Below are 21,574 nucleotides of genomic sequence, written 5' to 3' on the forward strand. Positions count from 1 at the left end.
TTTTAATTGGGTTACCTGTTTTCTTGATATCTAGTGTTTTTAGTACTTTATTTGTTTTTCATAATCCCTTTATTAGATGCGTAGTTGGTAAAACTCTTTTCCTATTCTGCAGGGTACCACTTTGTCCAAATGATGCCTTTGCCAGGCTCATGAGGTTCATTGATCTTAGTGCCTGTGCTAGTGGTGTTCAGTTCAGAGAGTCTGTTCTGGTGACAATGAGTTCAAGGCTGTTCCCCACTTTGTCTTCTGTCAGGTTCTGTGTATCTGGTTTTATGTTGAGTTCTTTGCTCCTTTGCAAGTTGAGTTTTGTGTGGGGAGATAAGTATGGTTCTATTTGGATTATTCTACGTGCATCCATTCAGTTGAAGAGGGATCTCCAACCATTCATTTAAGATGCTGTCCTTTTTTTCCAGTGTGTATTTCTGGCCTATTTATCAAAAACCGGGTGTTCATAGGTATGTGGATTTATGTCTGGATTTTTTTGGTTTGATTCCATTGATCAGTGTGTCTGTTTTAATGTCAATGCCATGCTATTTTCATTACTCTAGCTTTGTAGCACAATTTGAAGTTGGGGATTATTGCACCTTGAACAGTTCTTTTTTTTCATTTTTGTTTTAGCTGTCCTTTCAACTTCAATTTCTGTGAAGAATTGCATTGGAATTTTGATAGGGATTACATGGAATCTGTAGATTGCTTTTGGTAGGATGGCCATTTTACTATATTAATCCCACTGATCTGTTATAGAGATCTTTCCATTTTCTGATATCTTCTTCAATTTCTTTCTTCAAAGTCTTAAAGTTTTTGTCATGCAAATCTTTCACTTGCTTGGTTAGAGTTACCCCAAGGCATTTTTTGATGCAAAATTGAAAGGTATTATTTTCCTAATTTCTTTCTCAGTCTGTTTGTCATTTATATATAGAAGGGCTACTGATTTTTGTGACTTAATTTTGTATCCAGCTGCTTTGCTGCAGGATCCATGTGAATGCCTGCTGGGATTGGGGGCTGGGAAAAAGCAATGAACAGGGGAAGGAAGTTTGAAGGGAAAGTCTGTGTGATCTACTGGAGAAAGGGGTGGTGTGGGTGGAGGCTGCCACAGGTGGTCTTCTATAGAGCTGAGAATGAGACTTGGGGATTGGTTTTGGAGGAGCAGAAGGAGAGGTGAAGATCTGCAGTTAGTGTAGCTGCTTCCCTAGCCAGAGTGGCCTGTGGGTTCCCAGGGAGTGATTGCTGGAGTTGGGGTCTGGACAAAAGTAACAGGGTGGGTGAGTTAGGAGCGGGATGTCTGTGTGATCTGCTGGAGATGGGGGCAGTGAGGGAAGGCGGCTGCAGCAAGTTGTCTGGTACAGAGCTGGGTTTGGGATTGGGGTGTTGGATCTGGAGGAGCTGAGGAAGGGGTGAAGATCCAGGTAGCTTACTTGATTTTCTGGGCAGAGTGCATACTTAACACTTTAATCAGTGTGGTTAAAATATTGCACACCCCAATAAACCTATCTGGGCCTCAGAGAACAGAGCAGCCACTATATTAAACATAGAAGTCAGGCAGTGGTAGTGCACTACTTTAATCCTAGCCTTCTGGAAGCAGAGATCCATCCGAATCTCTGTGAGTTCAAGGCCACTCTGGAAACAGTCAGGCTTGGTGACATACACCTTTAATCCCAACACTTGAGATCTCATGTCTCATTGGGAAAGACACACACCTTTAATCCCAGGAAGTGGTGGCAAGAAGCAGAAAGGTATATAAGGCCTGACGACCAGGAACTAGAGATCTTTTAAGCTTTTAGGTTTTTAGCAGTAGTTCAGCTGAGATCCATTTGGATGACGACTCAGAGGCTTCCAGTTTGAGGAAACAGGATCGACTGAGAAGTTGGCGAAGTGAGGTTAGCTGTGGCTTGTTCTGCTTCTCTGATCTTCCAGCATTCAGCCCAATACCTGGCTCCCGAGGTTTTTTTTTTTTTTTATTTAATAAGACATTTTAAGATTCATGTTACAAATCAGTAGACTGCAAAACCAGAGCATCCTCCACAGTGATCCTCATCCAATCCATTGAAGGCCTTAAGAAAAAATGAATGGAAGATATCAAAGAGGGGACTCCACCTGCAGATGGAGTATTGCTGTTGAGTTGAAGCATCAGCTCTTCCTGAGGACTGTAGACCATTCTATCCATAACTGCACAAGTCTGTTCCTTCTGATCCCTGTCTTTGAGTGAGAAGGACATGAGAATGAAAAATGATGAGACATCAATGCTGAGTCCCTGTTTGAACAAGACAGTTGAAAACATGGATGTCATACCACGTCCCCTGATAAGAGCAACTATGTGGATGTTGCACAGAAAACAAATGAAGAATGTTACGGAAAGAGTCTTAAGTGGGACAGGATTCCAAAGTTAAGTGCTACGTTTACTTTCCTAACTAACACCAGAAAAGTCCCTTTCTGATGCTGCTGCTGGCTCTGGTGAATGTGTGTGATCATTCTCCACTTTAGCCTGACTCAATTAAGAAACAGGAGTGGTCTCTCTTTCCTTGTTCTCCCTCTCTGTTCTTGATCCAGCTGGGATCTCCCTCTCCCCTAAGCTCTCTTGCCCTTCATTACTCCCCTCACGTCCAGTTTGCTCATGTAGATCTCATCCATTTCTCTGTCGTTGGGTGATCCCTGTGTCTTTCTTAGGGTCCTCTTTACTAGGTAGCCTCCCTGGAGTTGTGAGTAGCAGTCTGGTTATCCTTTGTTTTACATCTAGTATCCAACTATGAGTGAGTGAGTACATACCGTGTTTGTCTTTCTGAGTCTGGGTTACCTTACTCAGGATGATTTTTTCTAGATCCATCCATTTGCCTGCAAACCTCATGATGTTGTTGTTTTTCTCTGTTGAGTAGTATTCCATTGTCTATATTTACCACATTTCATTTATCCATTCTTTAGTTAACAGGCATCCAGGTTGTTTCCAGGTTCTGGCTATTACAAACAATGCTGTTATGAACATAGGTGAGCAAATGCCCTTGTGGTATGATTAAGCATTTCTTGGGAATATGGCCAAGAGTAGTATAGCTGGGTCTTGGGGGAGATGAATTCCCAATTTTCTAAGGAAGTGCCATATTGATTTCCAAAGTGTCTGTACAAGCTTGCATTCCCACCAGCAGTGGAGGAGAGTTCCCCTTGCTCCACATCTGTGAATAGGAAGAAGCAAAGTGCTAGAAAAGTCTCCAGAAATCCACAAAGATACCTCCACAATAGACTACTGGCAATGGTTGAGAGAAAGTCCAAACTGACCTACTCTGGTGATCAGATGGCCAAACACCCTAACTGTTGTGATAGAACTCTCTTCCAATGACTGATGGAAGCAGATGCAGAGATCCATGGCCAGGCCCCAGGTGAAGATCCAGGAGTCCAATCGGCGAGAAAGAGGAGGGATTGTATGAGTGAGAATTGTTGAGACCATGATTGGAAAAAGCACAGGGACAAATTGCCAAACTAGTAGAAACACATGAACCAATAGCTGAGGAGCCCCCAAATGGATCAGGCCCTCTGGATAAGTGAGACTGTTGATTAGCTTGAACTGTTTGGGAGGTCCCCAGGCAGTGGGACCAGGACCTGTCCTTAGTGCATGAGCTTGCTGTTTGGAGCCTGGTACCTATGCAGGGAGACTTTGCTCAGCCTGGGTGAAGGGAGGAGGGGACTGGACCTGCCTGGACTGAATCTACCAGGCTGAGCTGAATTCCCAGGGTAGTCTTTGCCCTGGAGGAGATGGGAATAGGGGGTGGGCTAGGGGAAAGAGGGGGGGGGGGGGGGGGAATCCGTGACTGATATGTAAAATTAGATTAAACTGTAAAATAAAAAAAAACTGTTTGATAAGAAAATTAAAACAAAAACAAAAAAGATAAAAAAAAAAAAGAAAAAAGAAACAGAAGTGGAGTGTGGTCCTGTGGCTGGAATGTTTATTACAGTCCCAGACTTTGGCTGAGATGAACTCCCCACTTAGGCACCCTCTCCCATTGTCTCCCCTTTATCTACCTAAACCTCAGCCAGCATCTGGATCTGTACCAGTCTGTGTCTATGTGTATGTCTGTGTCCACATCACCTGCCTGCCTATCCATGCCCCATGCGGTCTATAGCTTTGCACACGGTCATGCCTGCACCCTGCATCTCCACCCACAGCCATTTCCACCCACAGCTGCTTTACTGAAAGGCGTGTGCGTCTCTGTTCTTTGGGGAGTCCTTTGGCACAGGTTCTTTTCCTTAGTGTACTGGGCTTTCTCTTCCCAGAGCTTCTGTGTACTTTCTCTTTAAATCTGTCTGTGTTACTTTACTAAACTTCCAGGGTGTGATGCTCTCAGGGAGGACTTATTCATCTAGAAATAACACTTCCTAGAATTCCTTCTAGTCTTGTTGATCTTCCTAGCCTTAGTTTGCCTTTTATCTTGATGGTAAGGACAGAAACCCATTCTATTTTTTTCTTTCATCCTCCATTCTCTTTGAATTGTATATATTCCAAAATAAATTCAGCCAGTGCATACCCAGGGTGACCCAGCTGTAGACCACAGAGCCACAGCTGGAGACTTGTAGGTCTGTATATACTTCCCACTGGGCACTGAAGACACTAGAGCCTTGGTCTGGACACTGTTAGACACTAGAGTCTCAGTCTGCAAGTTGAGAGAGGGGTCTGCTGGGTCCGAGGCAGGTGACAGGTGGAGGCTTTGCTTTCAGTGTGGGTAGGACTGTGTCATGTTTGTTATCTGGAAACAGATGCTTCTGATGAGAAGCTGCCTGTGAGGAGGCTGTTGGTGGGAGTGAGCTGTGAAGTCCAGCAACAGTTCCAGCCTGTGCGATAGGGCTGATTTATGACTTGTGGTTTTAGTGGTGGGAACTGTGTCAACCCACAGGTCTGTAGAGGGGTCCAGGAACCACAAGCCTGTCACGTGGCTTTAGTGGCTAGATTTCTGCAGTGTAGTGGTCCAGGATAAACTGAAACTTCCAAAACAAGGGTGGAGGGAGGCATGGGAGACATGGAGTGCATGGAGGCATGGAAGGCATGAGAGGCATGTCCTGGGTGCAGGTGTATGAGCTCACATGGCAGGGATAGGTCTGCACTCTGTGAGCCTTGGCTCTTTAAGCTGTACAAGGGCCTTGAGCATCACTGTGTGCTTTTCCTAAGACTTTCTAGTTTGAGAAAAGCTGCAGTGAACCAAACAACACAGACTCTCAGGAGAGGTCATGGGGCTTGGGCTTTGAGTTTTGGTATCCCACATTCCCTCTGGCACCCAGTGGCTTGTAGATAGGCTGTGCTGCAAACACAAAATCAGAAAGGACACTGAGAGCCATCGTTTGGGGACAATGAAGGTAGTGACTGTTATTCTTCTAGATGGCCTTCTCTAGAACACTGGGCTGGGTAGTCTCAGGGCAGCTATGAAGCCAGTGTCTCCTTCCTTCATGTCATTGGTTTGTTCATTCATTCTGTCATTTATTCATTCATCCACCCCTCTGGTTCCCCTGAGTCTGCATGTGTACTCTTTGCCCTCTGGGCCCTGGAGCCAGAGCAGGAAGCAGATGGACAGATGAGACAGAGGGTAGTGTCAGAGGTGATGTCAGGGAATAAAGAGGTCTCTTGCACCTTGCAAAAGGAGGTGGTATGGGTGCTGGTTCTTAAAGTGTGGGGGCCTCAGACATAAACAGGACCTGTAGTTTTAGGTCCTAGGTTCAGGTCTCTAGGTCACTGGGCTGAAGGATTGAATTTCTGTCTCTGTAGTGGGTTGCCTTAACAGGTGGGTATTTTGAGAGGACCATGTTGACCTGTGGGGCATGTACATAACAGGATTTTAGGGGACAATGACTTAAGTCTGATGTCCCTTATGGGTGGCCTGTGGGGAAGAGTGTGGTGTTGGGGTGGAAGTCTTTGAAGTCTTGTTGGGTGGCAAGTGATTGTTGCTGCTGGACCATAGGAAGGAAAAGAATGTCCTTAAAGAATCAAGTGGAGTAGAGATCTGGCATGTTTATGGTGGAAATGGGAGACTATACCTGGGAATGGTGGAGGTGTACCTGTGATTCTAAACCCAGAGACATGTTAGGAGCCTCACAGACATCCCTGCTGAGAGTGTGTGTTAAATACATGTTGAAATCTGGGGTCAGAACAGGATGCTCACAGGGAAAGTGGGGTAACAGCTCTGCTGCACTTAGGGAAGTCAGTTGGTTTCATAGAACTAGAGATAGCATGATGCTCACCATGGGGTCCTGGATACTTGGGGAGAATTAAGGCTGCATGTACTATGTGTACCCCAATAGCAGATAGAGGCAAAAGTAGGGAAAGCTGGAGTTGGGATATGTTTTAGTTGGGGTTCCTATTGTTGTGATGAAATACCATGACCAAAAGCAAGTTGGGGAAGAAAGGGTTTATTTGGCTTACACTTCCACATCATAGTCCATCAATGAAGGGAGCCAGGACAGGAACTCAAGCAGGGCAGGGACCTGAAGGCAGGAGCTGATGTAGAGGCCATGAAGGAATGCTGCTTACTGATTTGCCTCCCATGGCTTGCTCAACCTGCTTTCTTCTAGAACCCAGGACCACCAGCCCAAGGCTAGCACCATTCACAGTAGACTGGGCCCTCCCACATCAGTCACTAATTAAGAAAATTCCTTATATGACTGCCTATAGCCTGATCTTATGGAGGCATTTTCTTAATTGCAGTTTCTTCCTCTCAGATAACTTTAACTTTTGTCAAGTTTGCATAAAAGGATCCAGCCCAGAGGCAGAGTCAGTGTCCTAAGTCTCCATGAAGACCTGCCATCATGACATTTACAGGGAGCTGGTGGCCTTGGAGGACCTGAGTCTGCAGCTCTCTGGGTAGACTGAAGAAAGCAAGTGAGATCTGCTGAGAGGGTGAAGAGGGACAAAGAAGAGAAAGAGGAGGAGTCCTCTGGGTGTTCACAGGAGCCTGGATACCTAGAAGGCTGGGTTAGGACAATGGGCATATATATATACATACATATATATATATGTATGTATATATGTATATATGTATGTATATATGTATATATATGTATGTATATATGTATATATATTTGTATGTATATAGAGAGACAGAGAGATAGAGAAAGACAGAGATAGACAGAAAGACAGAGAGAGGCAGAGGCAGAGAGAGACAGAGAGACAGAAGCAGAGACACAGAGAGAATCAGGTCCCTTTTCACCTCTGGTGTTACATTTTATAGTCTGTGGCTTCTTAGTCTATCCTCATGACTAGCAGCACAGCCTCTGGCTTTGATATCACATCATGTAGTATCATGTCCTCTATAGTCTGTCATGAGGACTCTTGTGGTTCACATAAATGGAGAGAAACTCAAAGTGATTCTACTAAAATCAGGAACCAGACAATTCTGTCCACTCTCTCCATATCTAGATAGAGTAATATGACAACAAAAGGCTATCAAAGGGATACAGATTAGAAAGGAAGAAGTCAAACTTTTGCTATTTGCAGATGATATGATAGTCTACATAATGTGACCCCAAAAATTCTACAAGGGTACTCCTATAGCTGATAAAGACCTTTAGCAAAGTTGCTGTGTAGAAGATTAACTAAAAAGAAAAAATCAGTAGCTCTCTTATATACAAATGATAAAAGGGCTGAGAAAGAAATCAGAGAAACAACACCCTTCACAATAGCCACAAACAATATTAAATATCCTGAGTTAACTCTAACCAAGCAAGTGAAAGACCTATATGACAAGAACTTCAAACCTTTGAAGAAGGAAATTGAAAAAGATATCAGAAGATAGGAAGATCTCCCATGCTCATGGATAGGCAGGATTAACATAGTAAAAATGGCCATCTTATCAAAAGAAATCTACAGATTCAACATAATCCCCATCAAAATTCCAACACAATTCTTTACAGATAGACCTTGAAAGAAAATACTCAACTTCATATGGAAACCAACAACAACCACAACAACACTACCACCGCAGGATAGCTAAAACAATCCTGTACAATAAAAGAACTTCCAAAGGTATTACCATCCTTCATTTCATGTTCTACTACAGAGCTATAGTAATAAAAACAGCATGGTATTGGCACAAAAACAGACACATTGATTAACAGAATTGGGTTGAAGACCCTGACATAAAGCCACACACCTATCGATACCAGATTTTTGACAAAGAAGCCAAAACTATACAAATGGTTCTGGCATAACTTAATGTCAGTATGTAGTAGAATGCAAACATATCAGTATCTATCACCCTGCACAAAACTCAAGTCCAAGTGGATCAAAGACCTCAATGTAAGTTCAGTTACAATGAACCTGTTAGAATGAAAAATGGGGAATAGCCTTGAATACACTGGCACAGGGGACAACTTCTTGAATAGAACACCAGTAGCACAGAAACTAAGACTAACAATTAATAAATGGGACTTCATGAAACTGAAAAGCTTCTAGAACGCGAAGGAAACTGTCAATAGGATAAAATGGTAGCCTACAGAATGGGAAAAAAATCTTCACCAACCCCACATCCAAGAGATGGCTGATCTCTAAAATATATAAAGAACTCAAGAAACTAGATATTAAAAAAAACCCAAATAATCCAATTTAAAAAAGGGGTATAGATTTAAACAGGGAATTCTCAACAGAAGAATCTCAAATAAGAGAGAAATACTTAAAGGAATGTTCAACATCAGGGAAATGCAAATCAAAACTCTGAGACTCTGAGATACCATCTTATACCTACCAGAATGGCTAAGATCAAAAATACAAATGACAGTTTATGCAGGAGGTGATGTGGAGCAAGGGGAACACTCCTCCATTACTCGTGGGAGTGCAAAGTTGTATAGCCGCTTTGGAAAGCAATATGGTGGTTTCTCAGAAAATTAGGAATCAATCTACCTCAAGACCCAGCTATACCACTCTTGGATATATATCCAAAGGATGCTCAATAACACTTGCTCAACTATTTTATAGCAGCTTTACTTGTAATATTCAGAACCTGGAAACAACCTAGATATCCCTCAACCCAAGAATGGATAAATAAAATGTGATACATTTACATAATGGAGTATTACTCAGCTGTTAAAAACAATGACATCAGGAAATTTGAGGGCAAATGGATAGAACTAGAAAAAAATCATCCTGAGTGAGGCAACCCAGACCCAGAAAGACAAAGATGGTATATACTCACTCATAAGTGGCTAGTAAAGTAAAGGATAACCATGCAACAATCCACAGATCCAGAGAGGCTAGGTAGTAAGGGGGACCCAAGGAAAGATACATGGATCTTCCTGGGAATGGGAAATTGAGGAGATCTCTTGGGTGGACTGAAGGTGGGTGGGGATGGGAACCTGATGGATTGGGTTGTGGGGTGCTTGGAAGGGGAGAATACTGAAAGAGATGATTGGAAAGGGGGCACTTTCTAGAGTCTGGTAGAAAGTCAAGTGAAACTCCTATGAATCTACAAGGAGGACCCCAGCTAAGACTTCTAGCAATAGTGAATATGTAGCTTGAACTGGATGTCTCCTGTGGTCAGATTGGTGAGTACCCCAATTGTCATCAGAGGTCCTTTACCCAGTAACTGATGGAAATAGATGCAGAGAACCCACAGCCAAACATTAGACTGAGCTTGGGGAATCCTGCTGAAGAGATGGAGGAAGAATTGAGATGCCAGAGGGGTCAAGGACATCACAAGAAAACCCACAGAAACAACTAGCTAGGCTCACAGGAACTCACAGAGTCTGAACCAACAACCAGGGGGTCTGCATGGGACCAACCTAAGCCCTCTACATATATGTGATAGTTGTATAGCTTGGTCTGTCTGTGGGACTCCTTACAATGGGTGCAGGGCCTGTCCCTAATGCTTTGGCTGGCTCTTGGGAACTTATTCCTCACATTGGATTGCCTTGCCCAGCCTAAATACAAGGGGATGTGCTCAGTCTTACTGCAACTTGATATCCATGATATACCCAGGGGAGGCCTGCCCCTTTCTGAATGGAAACAGTGGAAAAGTGGATTGAAGGGGGACAGAGTGGAGATGGAGGGAGGGAATAGGAAGAGAGTAGGGAGGGGAGGTTGTTGTCAGGATAAAAAAATATAAAAATAAGTTAACAAAAAGAAATGAGTCAGGGTCTCATTTAGACTCAGCATCACATCAAAGGATGTTTGCCGATGCCTTAGTGTGCTTGGGGTGTCTACAAAAATAGACCTTGAACCAAATAGATCATAAATATCAGAAATGTACTTCTTATTCTGAGGCTGAAGATCTGAGACACAGGTTCCAGCAGTTTCCATGTGTTATAGAACTAGTTTCCATATTTATGGACAGCTCTGTTTCAGTATTTCTGGGAAAAGGGTCTTCTTGGGTTGTTTGGCAAAGACACTAATCCCAATTATGAGGACTCCATCTTCATGATTTCATTACCTTCTGATACATTGAGATAAGGATATCAGCATGAATTTATGAGATATACCCACTCCACAGCAGGTAACAAGAGGGTGACATTTACTACATGTTGTCTAATACCAACCTCTTTTTTGAGTCCCTTTCATATTTGATTTCATTGACCCTCCCACCTGAGTTTAGGTAGGTGGGTACTTTGAATGTTTATGTGCAAGGGACTCAAGATCTTGTACGGGTAACAAGATGAGGATCCAGAACACACAGAAGGATTTACATATGGAATAGTCCCTGTCATAGTCACTGTTCCATTACTGTGAAGAGACACTATGACCACGGCAATTTTTATAAAAGAAAGCTTTTAATTGGGGCTTGCTTACAGTTTCAGAGGTTAGTCCATTATCATCAAGGTAGGGAACATGGCAGCATGCAGGTAGACATGGTGCTGGAGAAATATCTGAGAGTCTATATCCTGATCCATAGACAGAAAGACAGAAAGACACTGGACCTGACATGGGCTTTTGAAATCTCCTTCTAATCCTATCAGAGAGTTCTACTCCTTGATGACTAAGCATTCAACTATGCGAGCCTGTAGGGGGCTGGTCTCATTCAAATGACCACAGTTCCCATTCCAGCAGCCTAAGGCCCTGGTGTGAGTTGGTTTGTACATGCATGCCTGTACATGTTCTTCCTGTGTTATCATGCATATGTGTGCGATGTGTTTGAGGGACTGTGATGTGAACACATGCATGTGTGTGCATCGATACTTACGTGTATGTGTGAAGTCAATTGTGTGTTTACGGTGGGAGGAGAGTGTCTAAGTTCACTGATCAGTTTTCCTCAGTGTGACCCTGACACCCCTCCTGAGTGGCCTCTCCACTCTTTGCTTCAGACTGCATGTGCTTTGACCTGAGTTTATCCAAACCATGGAAATAAAAGAGGAGGAGGCAGGTGGAATGAACCATGGCATGTTTATGGGATGATGGAGGCTTGCAAGGAGGCAGGAGATAGTGAGGAGCAGGACTAGGGCAGCACATCACTGGCTTTGCCTATAGCCAAGGATGCCAGTCATTTTGTGTCTGGGAGGCTGGATGGAGAGCAGGGTGTCGGGAGCCTGGAGCTTCTCTCTGCATAGAAGATAACCTCCTTGTGGGCTTCACATCGAAGGAAAGCACTTTTTTTTTTTTTTTTTTGTAGTTGCAATACGTTGCTGTCCTTGTCTACTTCACCTGCCAGAGAGCCTTGGGGTCATATTGGGGCTGTAGTCTGAGAAACAGAGCAGAGCCCAGGAGCTAGAATAGGGCCCAGGAGCTGGACAGTGACCATGCACTGACCTGTCCCCTAATTATGGGTGTGTCCCCTGGCTCTATCACAGCCACTCCAGAAGTGCTGAAGGGTTTCGGGATGTCCCTGAGAAGGCATCTTACATGCCACCACCAGGGAGGGTTCAGGGGGAGGTGGTAGGCCCACCTTGATGAAAGTGACAAAGCCACTGTAGAGTAGCGTGAGCAGAAAGAGAGCCACGAAGGTGCACAGTGTGGGCCACAGGTCGGTCTCCTCATCTGGGTCCACGTGGCTGTCGCTTTGCTCCTCTCTGATGCACAAATTGGGGATGGTGTTGACCATGCCTGGGAAGAAATAACGCTCATGAGAAGGGTTCCAACCTATGGCGGGACCGTTCCTTATTAACCTGCTCTCCTGTCCACTGAACCCAAAGGTGCAGCTCTCTCTTCCAGCAGCAACATTTTGCTCCTCTACCCTCCCCCACTAGTACTTAACACTTTCCCTCAAAAGTGCCTACTAACTGCTTTGCCCCACAGGGACTGGCCACCCATCTTTCCCCCACAGCCTGCTGGGTCCTAGAGTCTCCCAGATACATTGGTCTGTGCGGTATCTGGCAGATCTGAACCTAAACGTGATGTGAATACATGCCACCGCCACCTGAATGGTGCAGGAGATGAGTTGCTACTTCAGAAGACCTAGACACGGTGGTTAGATGAGGTAGCAGAAGCCTTCTTAGGAAGATGTGGCATGAAAGAGGCAGGCAAGGGGAGTAACATTCTAAGAAAAAATAGTGTGCATGATGTACACATTGAGAAAGAGCATTACCTTGGGAGTCAGAAGGGACCCCTGAGCCTTGGCAGGTGGAGGGGGAGATCTGAAGGCATCCTAGCTATGGAAAATTAATCCTAAGGGTAATAGGAAGTAGAAGATGTTAAGCAAGGTTATATCATTACTACATGGTGTATGGAAATCCCAGCTGGAGACTGAAATGCAGCCCAGAGCCAGACATGGTGATGGCTGATGTGCAGGTCTAGGGAAATACACTTTCATAGAAGACACACCCCAACCCAAGGTGTGAAAGTCCAAGACAGGTGGGTCACAGGGCTACCTGGGTGTCTACTCCACAAGTGCTGTTTGAGGTTATACTTATGCTCAGTCAGAGTCACTGTGAAGTCTGTAGATGGGCTGGCCTACAGCCACCGCACCAGCTGAAGGTGGTAAGTACTGAAATCATGTGAGTGTTATAGACCATTGAATCTTGGCATCATGAGAGCCACCCAGCAGTCTCCAGACCCATAGTTTCCTGTTTCAGTTACCTATGCTTGGAGACCACGACATTGGAAAGTCACTTGTTTTAAATCACATGGTCTGGAGCAGTGTGATGAGCTCTTGCTCTGCCTGGAATGCCAGCCCTCCCTTTGTCCAGGCTTCAAGCTACCCACATGCCTGTCTGTTGGTCAGTCAGGACCCACCTCAGGCACAGGCTGATAATCTAAGTAACATAGAGCTTGACAACACTCATGGTTTCAGGCAGCCACAGGAAGCCTTGGGACAGTTCCCACAGAGACAAGAGAAGGTGAGAGGATGTTTGTCTTTGTTAGCTTCATTTATTTGGTGATCATTTCTTACTGTAATTTACAGAAGTACTGCTCTACAGTCTACTAAGAATATAGAAAAGCAACTTTCTTTGCCATATGTAGTATGAGGAGACTGAATACAGAGGCAAATGAGTCAACCAGACAGTGGACATGATGGCCATTCAGCATAGAAAGGTCTCAGGCAAGGGCAGGAGTAAAAGGCCTCCTGGGAGAGCATCTGACTCTGCCAGGAGTCAGTGGGGCCCTAGAATCATGGGAAGGACTCAGGTAAGTGAGAAACAGTGGCAGGTGGTTGAGTAAGAGGGTTCCCTAGTAGTAGGTTCTCTCTGGGCCTATGGTGGACAAAACATGCTTTGACAAGACTTTGCAGGGGGAGAGGCTGAGTTCCACTCACATCCTCAAAGGTCTGGGACTTGTTATAGCAAGAGAAACTATGAATGTTGTTCCAACATTTCATACACCCAAGGTCTAATTTCATGTACTGTTTCTGTCTTGGTTAGCAATCATTTTGTATCTTGTAATTGTTTCTTACATGCTAGACATTGTACACACATGAATTGTAGAGCTTGGGGTGAAATACAGGTGCACATCCCCTCCTTCATTGGGCATGAATGGTCTATTCTTTGGAGCTGGGCACTGAGCTGGATTCCTGGCTTTAGGTGCTTTGGGATGGAGTCAGTCCATTCCATTCAGGAGGCCTTGGAGACGGTTCAAGACCGGCAAGCTCTGCTCCCAGGCACTGTTTGCTAGCAGTGTCCTCTGTGGGAGGTAGTGTGAGTGGTGATTAGCTCAAGATTGTGGGCTTTTCTGTGTTTGCACTCTTCTTGCCAGCTAAGGTAGTCATTAAAATTTTGGTTGATTACTTGGTGTCCTCTTACAGATGGCCCACTGTCCTGTCTATCTGTGCCTAGGGCAGAATGAAGCACCCATCTTCTCTCTCCTTGATTCCTTGGCTCACTAGTAGTTTTAAATGAAATTGTGATGTTAAAAATTTACTTGGGGCTGGGTGGTGGTGGCACACGCCTTTAATCCCAGCACTCTGGAGACAGAGCCAGGTGGATCTCTGAGTCAGTCTGGTCTACAGAGTGAGATCCAGGACAGGCATCAAAACTACATGGAGAAACCTTGTCTCGAAAAACAAAAGACACCTTTTTAAAATTTTTTTTTTTAACTTGGTATTTTCTTTTGCCATGGCCTGAGTGCCTAATCAAATGTTCTTCCACATCTACGCAGAAACGCGATGCTTAAGAGATTGATTGCCTTGAGCGGAGTGATGGATGGGTGGGTGGGAGGGGCAGAACTGGCCTCACAGAGACAAACCGGGCTGTGGTGGAGAGCTAAGGGTACTTACTAGTGGACAAAGTGAGAACATTGTGGTGCTCAGGAGCTAGGGTGACAGAGGAGTGTGGAGGACAGGGTGTTAATATTCTGATCCACCCCTTGGATCTGCCCTGTGTCCTGACATAGAAGCCTCTTCTTAAGGAAAAACTCCACCCCTTTCTCTCTCTCTCTCTTCTGGTTTCCTCCCCCCCTCCCTTTTTCTGTCTTTCTACCTCTTCATCTCTCTTATAATAAACGTGGATGCAGCGTCTGGGTTGTGTATTACTGGCTGCCGCCATGACCAGCTCCCGCTGCATCTGCCCAGCATGTTTCCTTACGTGCATGGGATACCCTTGGGGGTCCCTCCTTGTAATATCATAACACAGAGCTTACCTAAAATTGGTATGTTGGGGACACACATCTTGACTGGATATGATGATAACTGCAGATGCCCTCACAGCCCAGCACACTCATACTTAGGGGCTCTCAGGTGGAGCCTGTCTGGCACCTTCTAACCCCAGTTTATGTCAAGTTTACAGCAATCCTGTAGGCTCTCCAGCAGAGAGAAAAATGAGGCAAATGACTCTCTGCCTCCAGGTCTAAATTATTAAAGACATTAGCACCTTTGTGGTATGGGATGGTATGTTTCCTATTGCAGCAGTGGTTGCTTTCTCCTTGCTAGGGGTGATAGGAACTGCTGCCACCAAGCCTGAGCTGTCAGAGTAGATCATTTTTGGAGGAACTCTTACCTAACTCTAATCTTCTCTTGCATGGTATGAGGTGGCATGCCTCCTTGAGTTGGATCTACAGTATGTGGTTGCACTCAAATGGTTGCCAGACTAGAGAACATATTGTAACCCTGAAAATAGTAACTCGGGATGGCGTGGCAAGCTGACTGTGGTGCATCTTGCAGGGACTTTGCAGTGCAAGGTAGGACGTGTTGACTGTGGCCAGACTGCATGTCTAGAAAATCTTGCTTGTGTAAAGAAGGAGCACAATGGAAAAAAGACAGACAGGTGCTGCCTTCCACCTTGGTCTCTGATTCTGAAGAGAAAATAGAAAAAAGAAAGAGTGTGATAAGATGCTATCTCTTAGAGCTGGCAGGGGATAAAGGAGAGAGTACAGATTAGATCTCTGCTAAAGAGCCTTTCTGGAGATCTGAAACTTGGAACCCATGAAGAAAGTAAGACAGTAAAAAGGGGAAAGCAGGCCAGGTTCTCTCATAGCCTGGAGGCATAGGACATGGAGGAGGACAGACTTCAGTGCCATGAAGTGGAGAAACTGAGAAATGGAGCTATTCATCCTTCCTTGACACAAAAGCTGCATTTATCTGAGGTGACACACAGGAAATCATTCCATCAATACCGAGCTCCCTCCAAGAGGGGATGTTTCAATTCAAAGGAAACAGCCACACAACAAGGGAAGGAGAGTTCCATTTAGGCCTTTGCTAAACAGCCTTTCCTGGGGTAAAAATAAAACAAACAAAAGTTTGCACACATTAGGGATACTTGATAATTGCTGGCTGAGGTCCCCATGAACATCAGAAACGGCTGAAAGACAATTTAAAGTCATTGCTGAAGAAACTAGACACATGAGAAGTAGTGTTTCATGCTCAATTTGTTGCAGTGAGTAGGAATATGTTTATTGTAGAGTCAAGAAGGGGGTTGACTCAGCAGGGATTAACTCAGGATTAGGCTTCAGTGGCTTTGCTGAGCTCCATTATGGCATGCAGCCTTAAGAGGTAGGTGAGACTCTGGTAGACCTGGATGATTTAGAAAAACGTGTAAGTAGGGTTTGTGAGGTGCTGGCATTCTCTTGAAATACTATGATCCTCTGCATGCTGCACAAACAGGTGAGGTCTGTTCCCAATTATGACATCAACACGTGAATTCATGATGGGCAAATATATAAGCCTACCTGTCCATGTGGGATTGTCAGGTGGACTTCATAAAGGCCTATGCCTCTCAGTGAGGATCATAAATGTGTCCTCACCTACATGGATACTGCTACAGGCCTTTCCCAAGCATTTCTACATAAGCAAGCAGTGAGAAAGGCCACCATTAAAGGTTATCCAACAGTGTCATATATAGGCATCCATAGATAACTGACAATAAAAGGGGAAACCATTTCACAAACATTGATAGGAAGAAAGTGGCTGATGAACAACTGGAGCCAATAATACTTCCACCTGCTTTACAACCCTTTAGTGGCTGGGTTGATAGAAAGAAACAATGAGTCATTAAAAGGAGCCAGAGAGTTTAAACATAGAAGGTACTATGTGTAGGTGGAAAAAGACATTCCCCAAATCCATAGTTTGTTGAATGAAAGCCTCAGTGCCAGGGATGGCTACCTCTGTATGAATTATTGACCAGAGAGGGCCCTGAGGAGCCACAAACCACAAAAGCTATCACCATTGATGCTAGTTGCATGTCAGAACTAGATGGTAAATTCCTACTGTTAATGACTCCACAAACTTTGTCTATAAGATAGAGAAAGCAGGTTAGGACTGAGGTGGAAGCTTCCTGCCTCTTGGCTGGCCTTTGCAGTGCTGGGAGATGTTTTCTTTCTTGAATATGGACTCTGAGGGCTACACTAATCAACTTACTATGTAAGATTTGCTTACTGGTGCAATAGTGGCATGATAGTTATGGGTGCAATCAACTTCTTTCCTATTGGATTTAAGCTCTGTTCTACAGTAGGAAGTTCGTGTTTGGTTTCATAAATTAGGGGAAAAGTCTGTGGCTGGGGAGGTCACAGGCTTTAATAGAGAAGCAACTGCTATTGTTTGTTAAAAGGATGTCATGGACTTGTAAAACTGAATGCAAGTATTTGTATTTATGCCTATAAACTACTATTGTTATCAACCTCACTTATGGAGGGAAGCTTCATTTCACAGTGAGCAGTAGTGGTTACTAGGGAGATTCATACTTGGTCAAGCTGCTGATAATAGGCAACTGTTTCTGTGGAGCAGAGGCCCAAGAAAATAAGTAAACATCTGTATCACTCTCTTCAGGGTTCAGTAAACACCATGGAGGAGGGAGCTGAAAGAATGTAAGAGCTGTAGGAAGGGTGAAGTGTTGTGTAGTTCTTTCTTCTGAACTGAAACAAATAAACATAGTGTTCCCCTTCTCCAGACAGTGCAGACCTCTCCTCCTCAAACAGATAGGAGTATTTCTTTATCACAAGTACCCAGTGACATACTTGCTTGACATTCTTACCCAGTTGTGACTTACCGCTAATGTCCAGGCTTTTGCTAGCATTAAGCTTGGTCTGTGAGGCCTCATGTTCCACCACACATGTATAAGTGTTAAGCAAAGCTCTCAGAGGGACTGGTATTCTCAGGACACTCCAGGTCTGGAATGTGTTTTCCCCAGGCTGCTGGGTGGGGTATGCAGTGGCAAAGTATGAAGTGTTCATTTTTCTTTGGGACTTCAGCCATATTAGATGGATATCTTGGGGGAAGAAACCGGATACCTCACATATGAGCCACGATGACATCTCAGGATGGGTGGGTGTGGCCAGGAAGTTCACAGAGAGGTTGCTGGGTGCTATGGCCTCTGCAAGAAGTGGTAAGAAGCTTATTATCTTGTCCCACTTGGCTTGAAAGTATCTAGGGACTTGTGAGAGGACAGAAGACCTGCATCTTCTCATCTGACTACAGTGATGGCCTGAGCAGTGTTAGGAGAAGGAGGACATATGGATAGGTGGAACGTTGGACAGACTTGAGGTGAGGTGAGGATAGGTTTCATGTGGATCACAAGGCTGCTCCTGTTTGGAGCCAAAGGGCATGGTGAGTAAAGGCCTACTCTGGAGACACCCCGTTTCTCCTGGTTACTGCCTAACTCCTAGGGAAGCCCAGAGCCTCCCGAATAGACCCAGGCTTTGTTAATATGTGACTTCTCTTCTTGCCAGTATTTGGGAATGTAGACCAGGTTTCTCTGGTGCCTTCTATTCTCTATGTCATTCATTCTGTATTCTGAAGGTCAGGCCAATCTTAGGCTTTCCATCTTCCAATCTGGTTGTGTGTGTGTATGTGTGCGCTTGTGATGGGGGGCATTGCCAGTGAGTCAGTGAGTAGGGGTGAGAGAGGGGAGTATCCCTCCTCTTGTACTTATGGGATACATGTGCTCAGGCTGCCATCATCCTGGAGCTGTGGAGACTGCATGGAGCCCTCAGATCCTCCCTTAGCCTGAAAAATGAGGGTACCTGTTCTGAGTGGCACTGATTTTGGAGATCCTAAGAGAGCTCTTCTTCCCATTGATATGCCTCCTTCATGCTCTCTGTGTGCATCTTCTGGTTCTTATTCTAGCAGAGACCTAGTAGGCCCTCTTGGAAGTTCTTAGAGGCTGCAGATTTCTCAGTGTTCAAGGACATTCTTCTAAAACTCACACCTGCATTTCCAGGCTTACACAGCTAATAAGCTATTGAGCTACAGATCTGCAGTAATCCCAGAGTCAGCTTTAGCACAAGAGTGAATTCCCTCCTTTCCTTCTGCCTCTTCCTTCTTATTACTTCTTTCAACTTATTTATTTTTGGAGACAGGACTTTTTCCTATCTGGCTTATTTCAGTTAATGTAATGTCTTCAGGGTTTGTTTACACAGCAAATGACAGGATTTCTTTTTTCAGTAGAATAGCGTCTCATAGTATTTCCTTTATCCACCCACTGATGGGCCCTGGGGTTGATTACACTACAGTGAACAGCGGGGTACAAGGTCTGCTGAATTCCTGTCTTTTAAGCTTATGCTCAGAAGAAGAATTTCTGGATTGCACAGTAGGTTTGGTTTTACACTTTAGAAGCCTTTCCTTCCTCTGGGTGGGTGGCTATGTGGCTTGGGGCTGTACCCCCCACCCCCGGGTGGAGAAGCTCATCAGATATCTTTCCTTACAGGTCAGGTTTGGCTCATTTTGGTTTTAACTTATATTTCTCTGATAATTAGTGGCATTGAATATTTTTGATAAATTTACAAATATTTCTGTAAATCCACATGTTGTCTCTTTACTTTGTTACAAGAGGACCTGGGCTTATTTTCAGTGCACTACAGGCTGACTAGATACACAGGAATTCAGGCTGGGGAAAACTGCAAACCTTGAACTTCTCCAAACAGAACTTCCAGTTTGAACTTTCTTGAGGTGGGTGATGGGTAAGGGTGAGGCTTAGGGTCAGCCTAGTCAGGAGCTGATATAGCGAGACAGTATAGTTTAGGAGGAGGTAAGGGAAACATGTGGGGAAGGAAAAGTCCTAGAGTCTAGGTGTGGTGGTCCCCTGGCCTGCTAATGAGATTCTTACGTATATCAGAGACTCTGTCGTCTGGTCATGTGCCTGCTAAGTCCACGAGGAGCTCACACTTTGGCTCAGAGACACAAAGCTCAGGTCCTGTGGGCTAGGTAGGCCTGTGTACTGGTCCTTCTACTGTTTATTTCTCATCTTTAGCTCAAAAAGGGATGATGCATTCACAGGGTTTGGCGGTGGCATCTCTTGGTACCTGGATGGGGCCTGACTTGCAATAGGTACTGAAGTCATTTTAGTCACCTTTTCTAACTAGGGTGTACATTGACAGCTTGGAGAAGGAGTCATGGAGGGCTTCCTGGAGGAGGTGGTGTGAGGTTGAACAGATGAGTTGGAGTGAGGTGCACTGGATTTCTTACCTACTATATTCCTCTTGGTGCTCTCAGCTTTTGCGGCCTCTGTGACATGCTCCTTTGTTCGGGGAGGTGGAGGACTTTTCTGGGAGGACTGAGTATTCTGTTTCTCTGCAATCAAAGAAGTGATAGACAAAGGGTTAAGGTGAGAGAAGAGAGTATGCTGAGGTACCCGGGGAAGCAGAAAGCAGTGCAAGGGGTGGGCCGCAGGACTGAAGGGTACCATGGAAGGCTCCGTGCTCATTGTTGCCTTTGCTCACCCAGCTGCCTCCTTGCACTTTTAGTGCAGGGTCCCCAGGACATGTTACAAGTGTCAGATTGAAGAGGCAGTTGAGAGGAAGAAAGGGAGGGAATGGATGGGGGAAGAGTAAGGAAAGGGAGGGACCAAAAGAGGTGCTCTGTGAGCAAAGGTGGGGGCTGCTTCAGTCTTTGGGGTTAGCTTAGTGTGGGTGTGGGAAGCCCCATAAAACCCTTCTGTATGATTCAGGGTTACTCACTGGACAGTTGGAAAGTCTTTTCAATATTCCCTCTGGAGCTGTTTTTTATGAGGCAAGTGTGTTTGCTGTTCAGTTCTGAGGTTGCCAAAGAAAGCCAGCTTATATAACTGCCATTGTTTTTTTTGTAAGGGAAGGCCCTCTGAGTCTTGTAGTTTGAGTTTTTTCCCCAGGCAATTTCCAAAGGTACTTCTGCAGTTACCAAGCAGGCCAAGTCCACTCAAAGTTCCTTTGAGTCTTCGCACTCTGTGCTGAGGAGGAACATTTTGGGTTCCTTGTCAATTTCTGCAAGACAGAGGGTGGAGTCTTGAGGACATGAGACTGGGGGCAAAGATGGGGCCTGGGCAGTATCACTCCAGGCCAGATTTGTAAAAATGGCTCATGGTCCTAAGCAGGCTGGGGAGAAGGGCTGTGAAGCCCTCTGCTGGTCTCAGGGGTGCCCATCTCTATGCTGTCAGCATCTCTTTTCTGAACTCTTCCCGAGTTTCTTGGGAAAAGACCTACCCTCTGCTCTTTAAAACACCAGTAACACTACCTCTCCTTCATGAATGTAATTCTCCTTTGACCTTGATAGGAACAGTCAGCCTTCTACATCCACAGAGCCTCCTGAGCAGCTTGGAGTACCTGAGCAGAGCATCTTGGCTCCCTTTCAGAAGCTATGCTTTGGGTCTATCTAGGCTACTCTTCCTTCTCAGGTTCTGGTGTGTCAGATATTTTCAGTGTCCCACTCCCCACTATTCCAGAGACATGTGGAGGATATAGGTGTAGACCTGGGGTGAATTGTACCCCTCACAGATTTGCTTGCTACAGTTCGAAACCCAGAACACCATTGTGTGGATGTTGGGACTCATCACCAAATTCCAGATGTGTTTT

Source organism: Onychomys torridus, chromosome 14 (genome assembly GCF_903995425.1).
Source record: "Onychomys torridus chromosome 14, mOncTor1.1, whole genome shotgun sequence".
Lineage (NCBI taxonomy): Eukaryota > Metazoa > Chordata > Mammalia > Rodentia > Cricetidae > Onychomys > Onychomys torridus.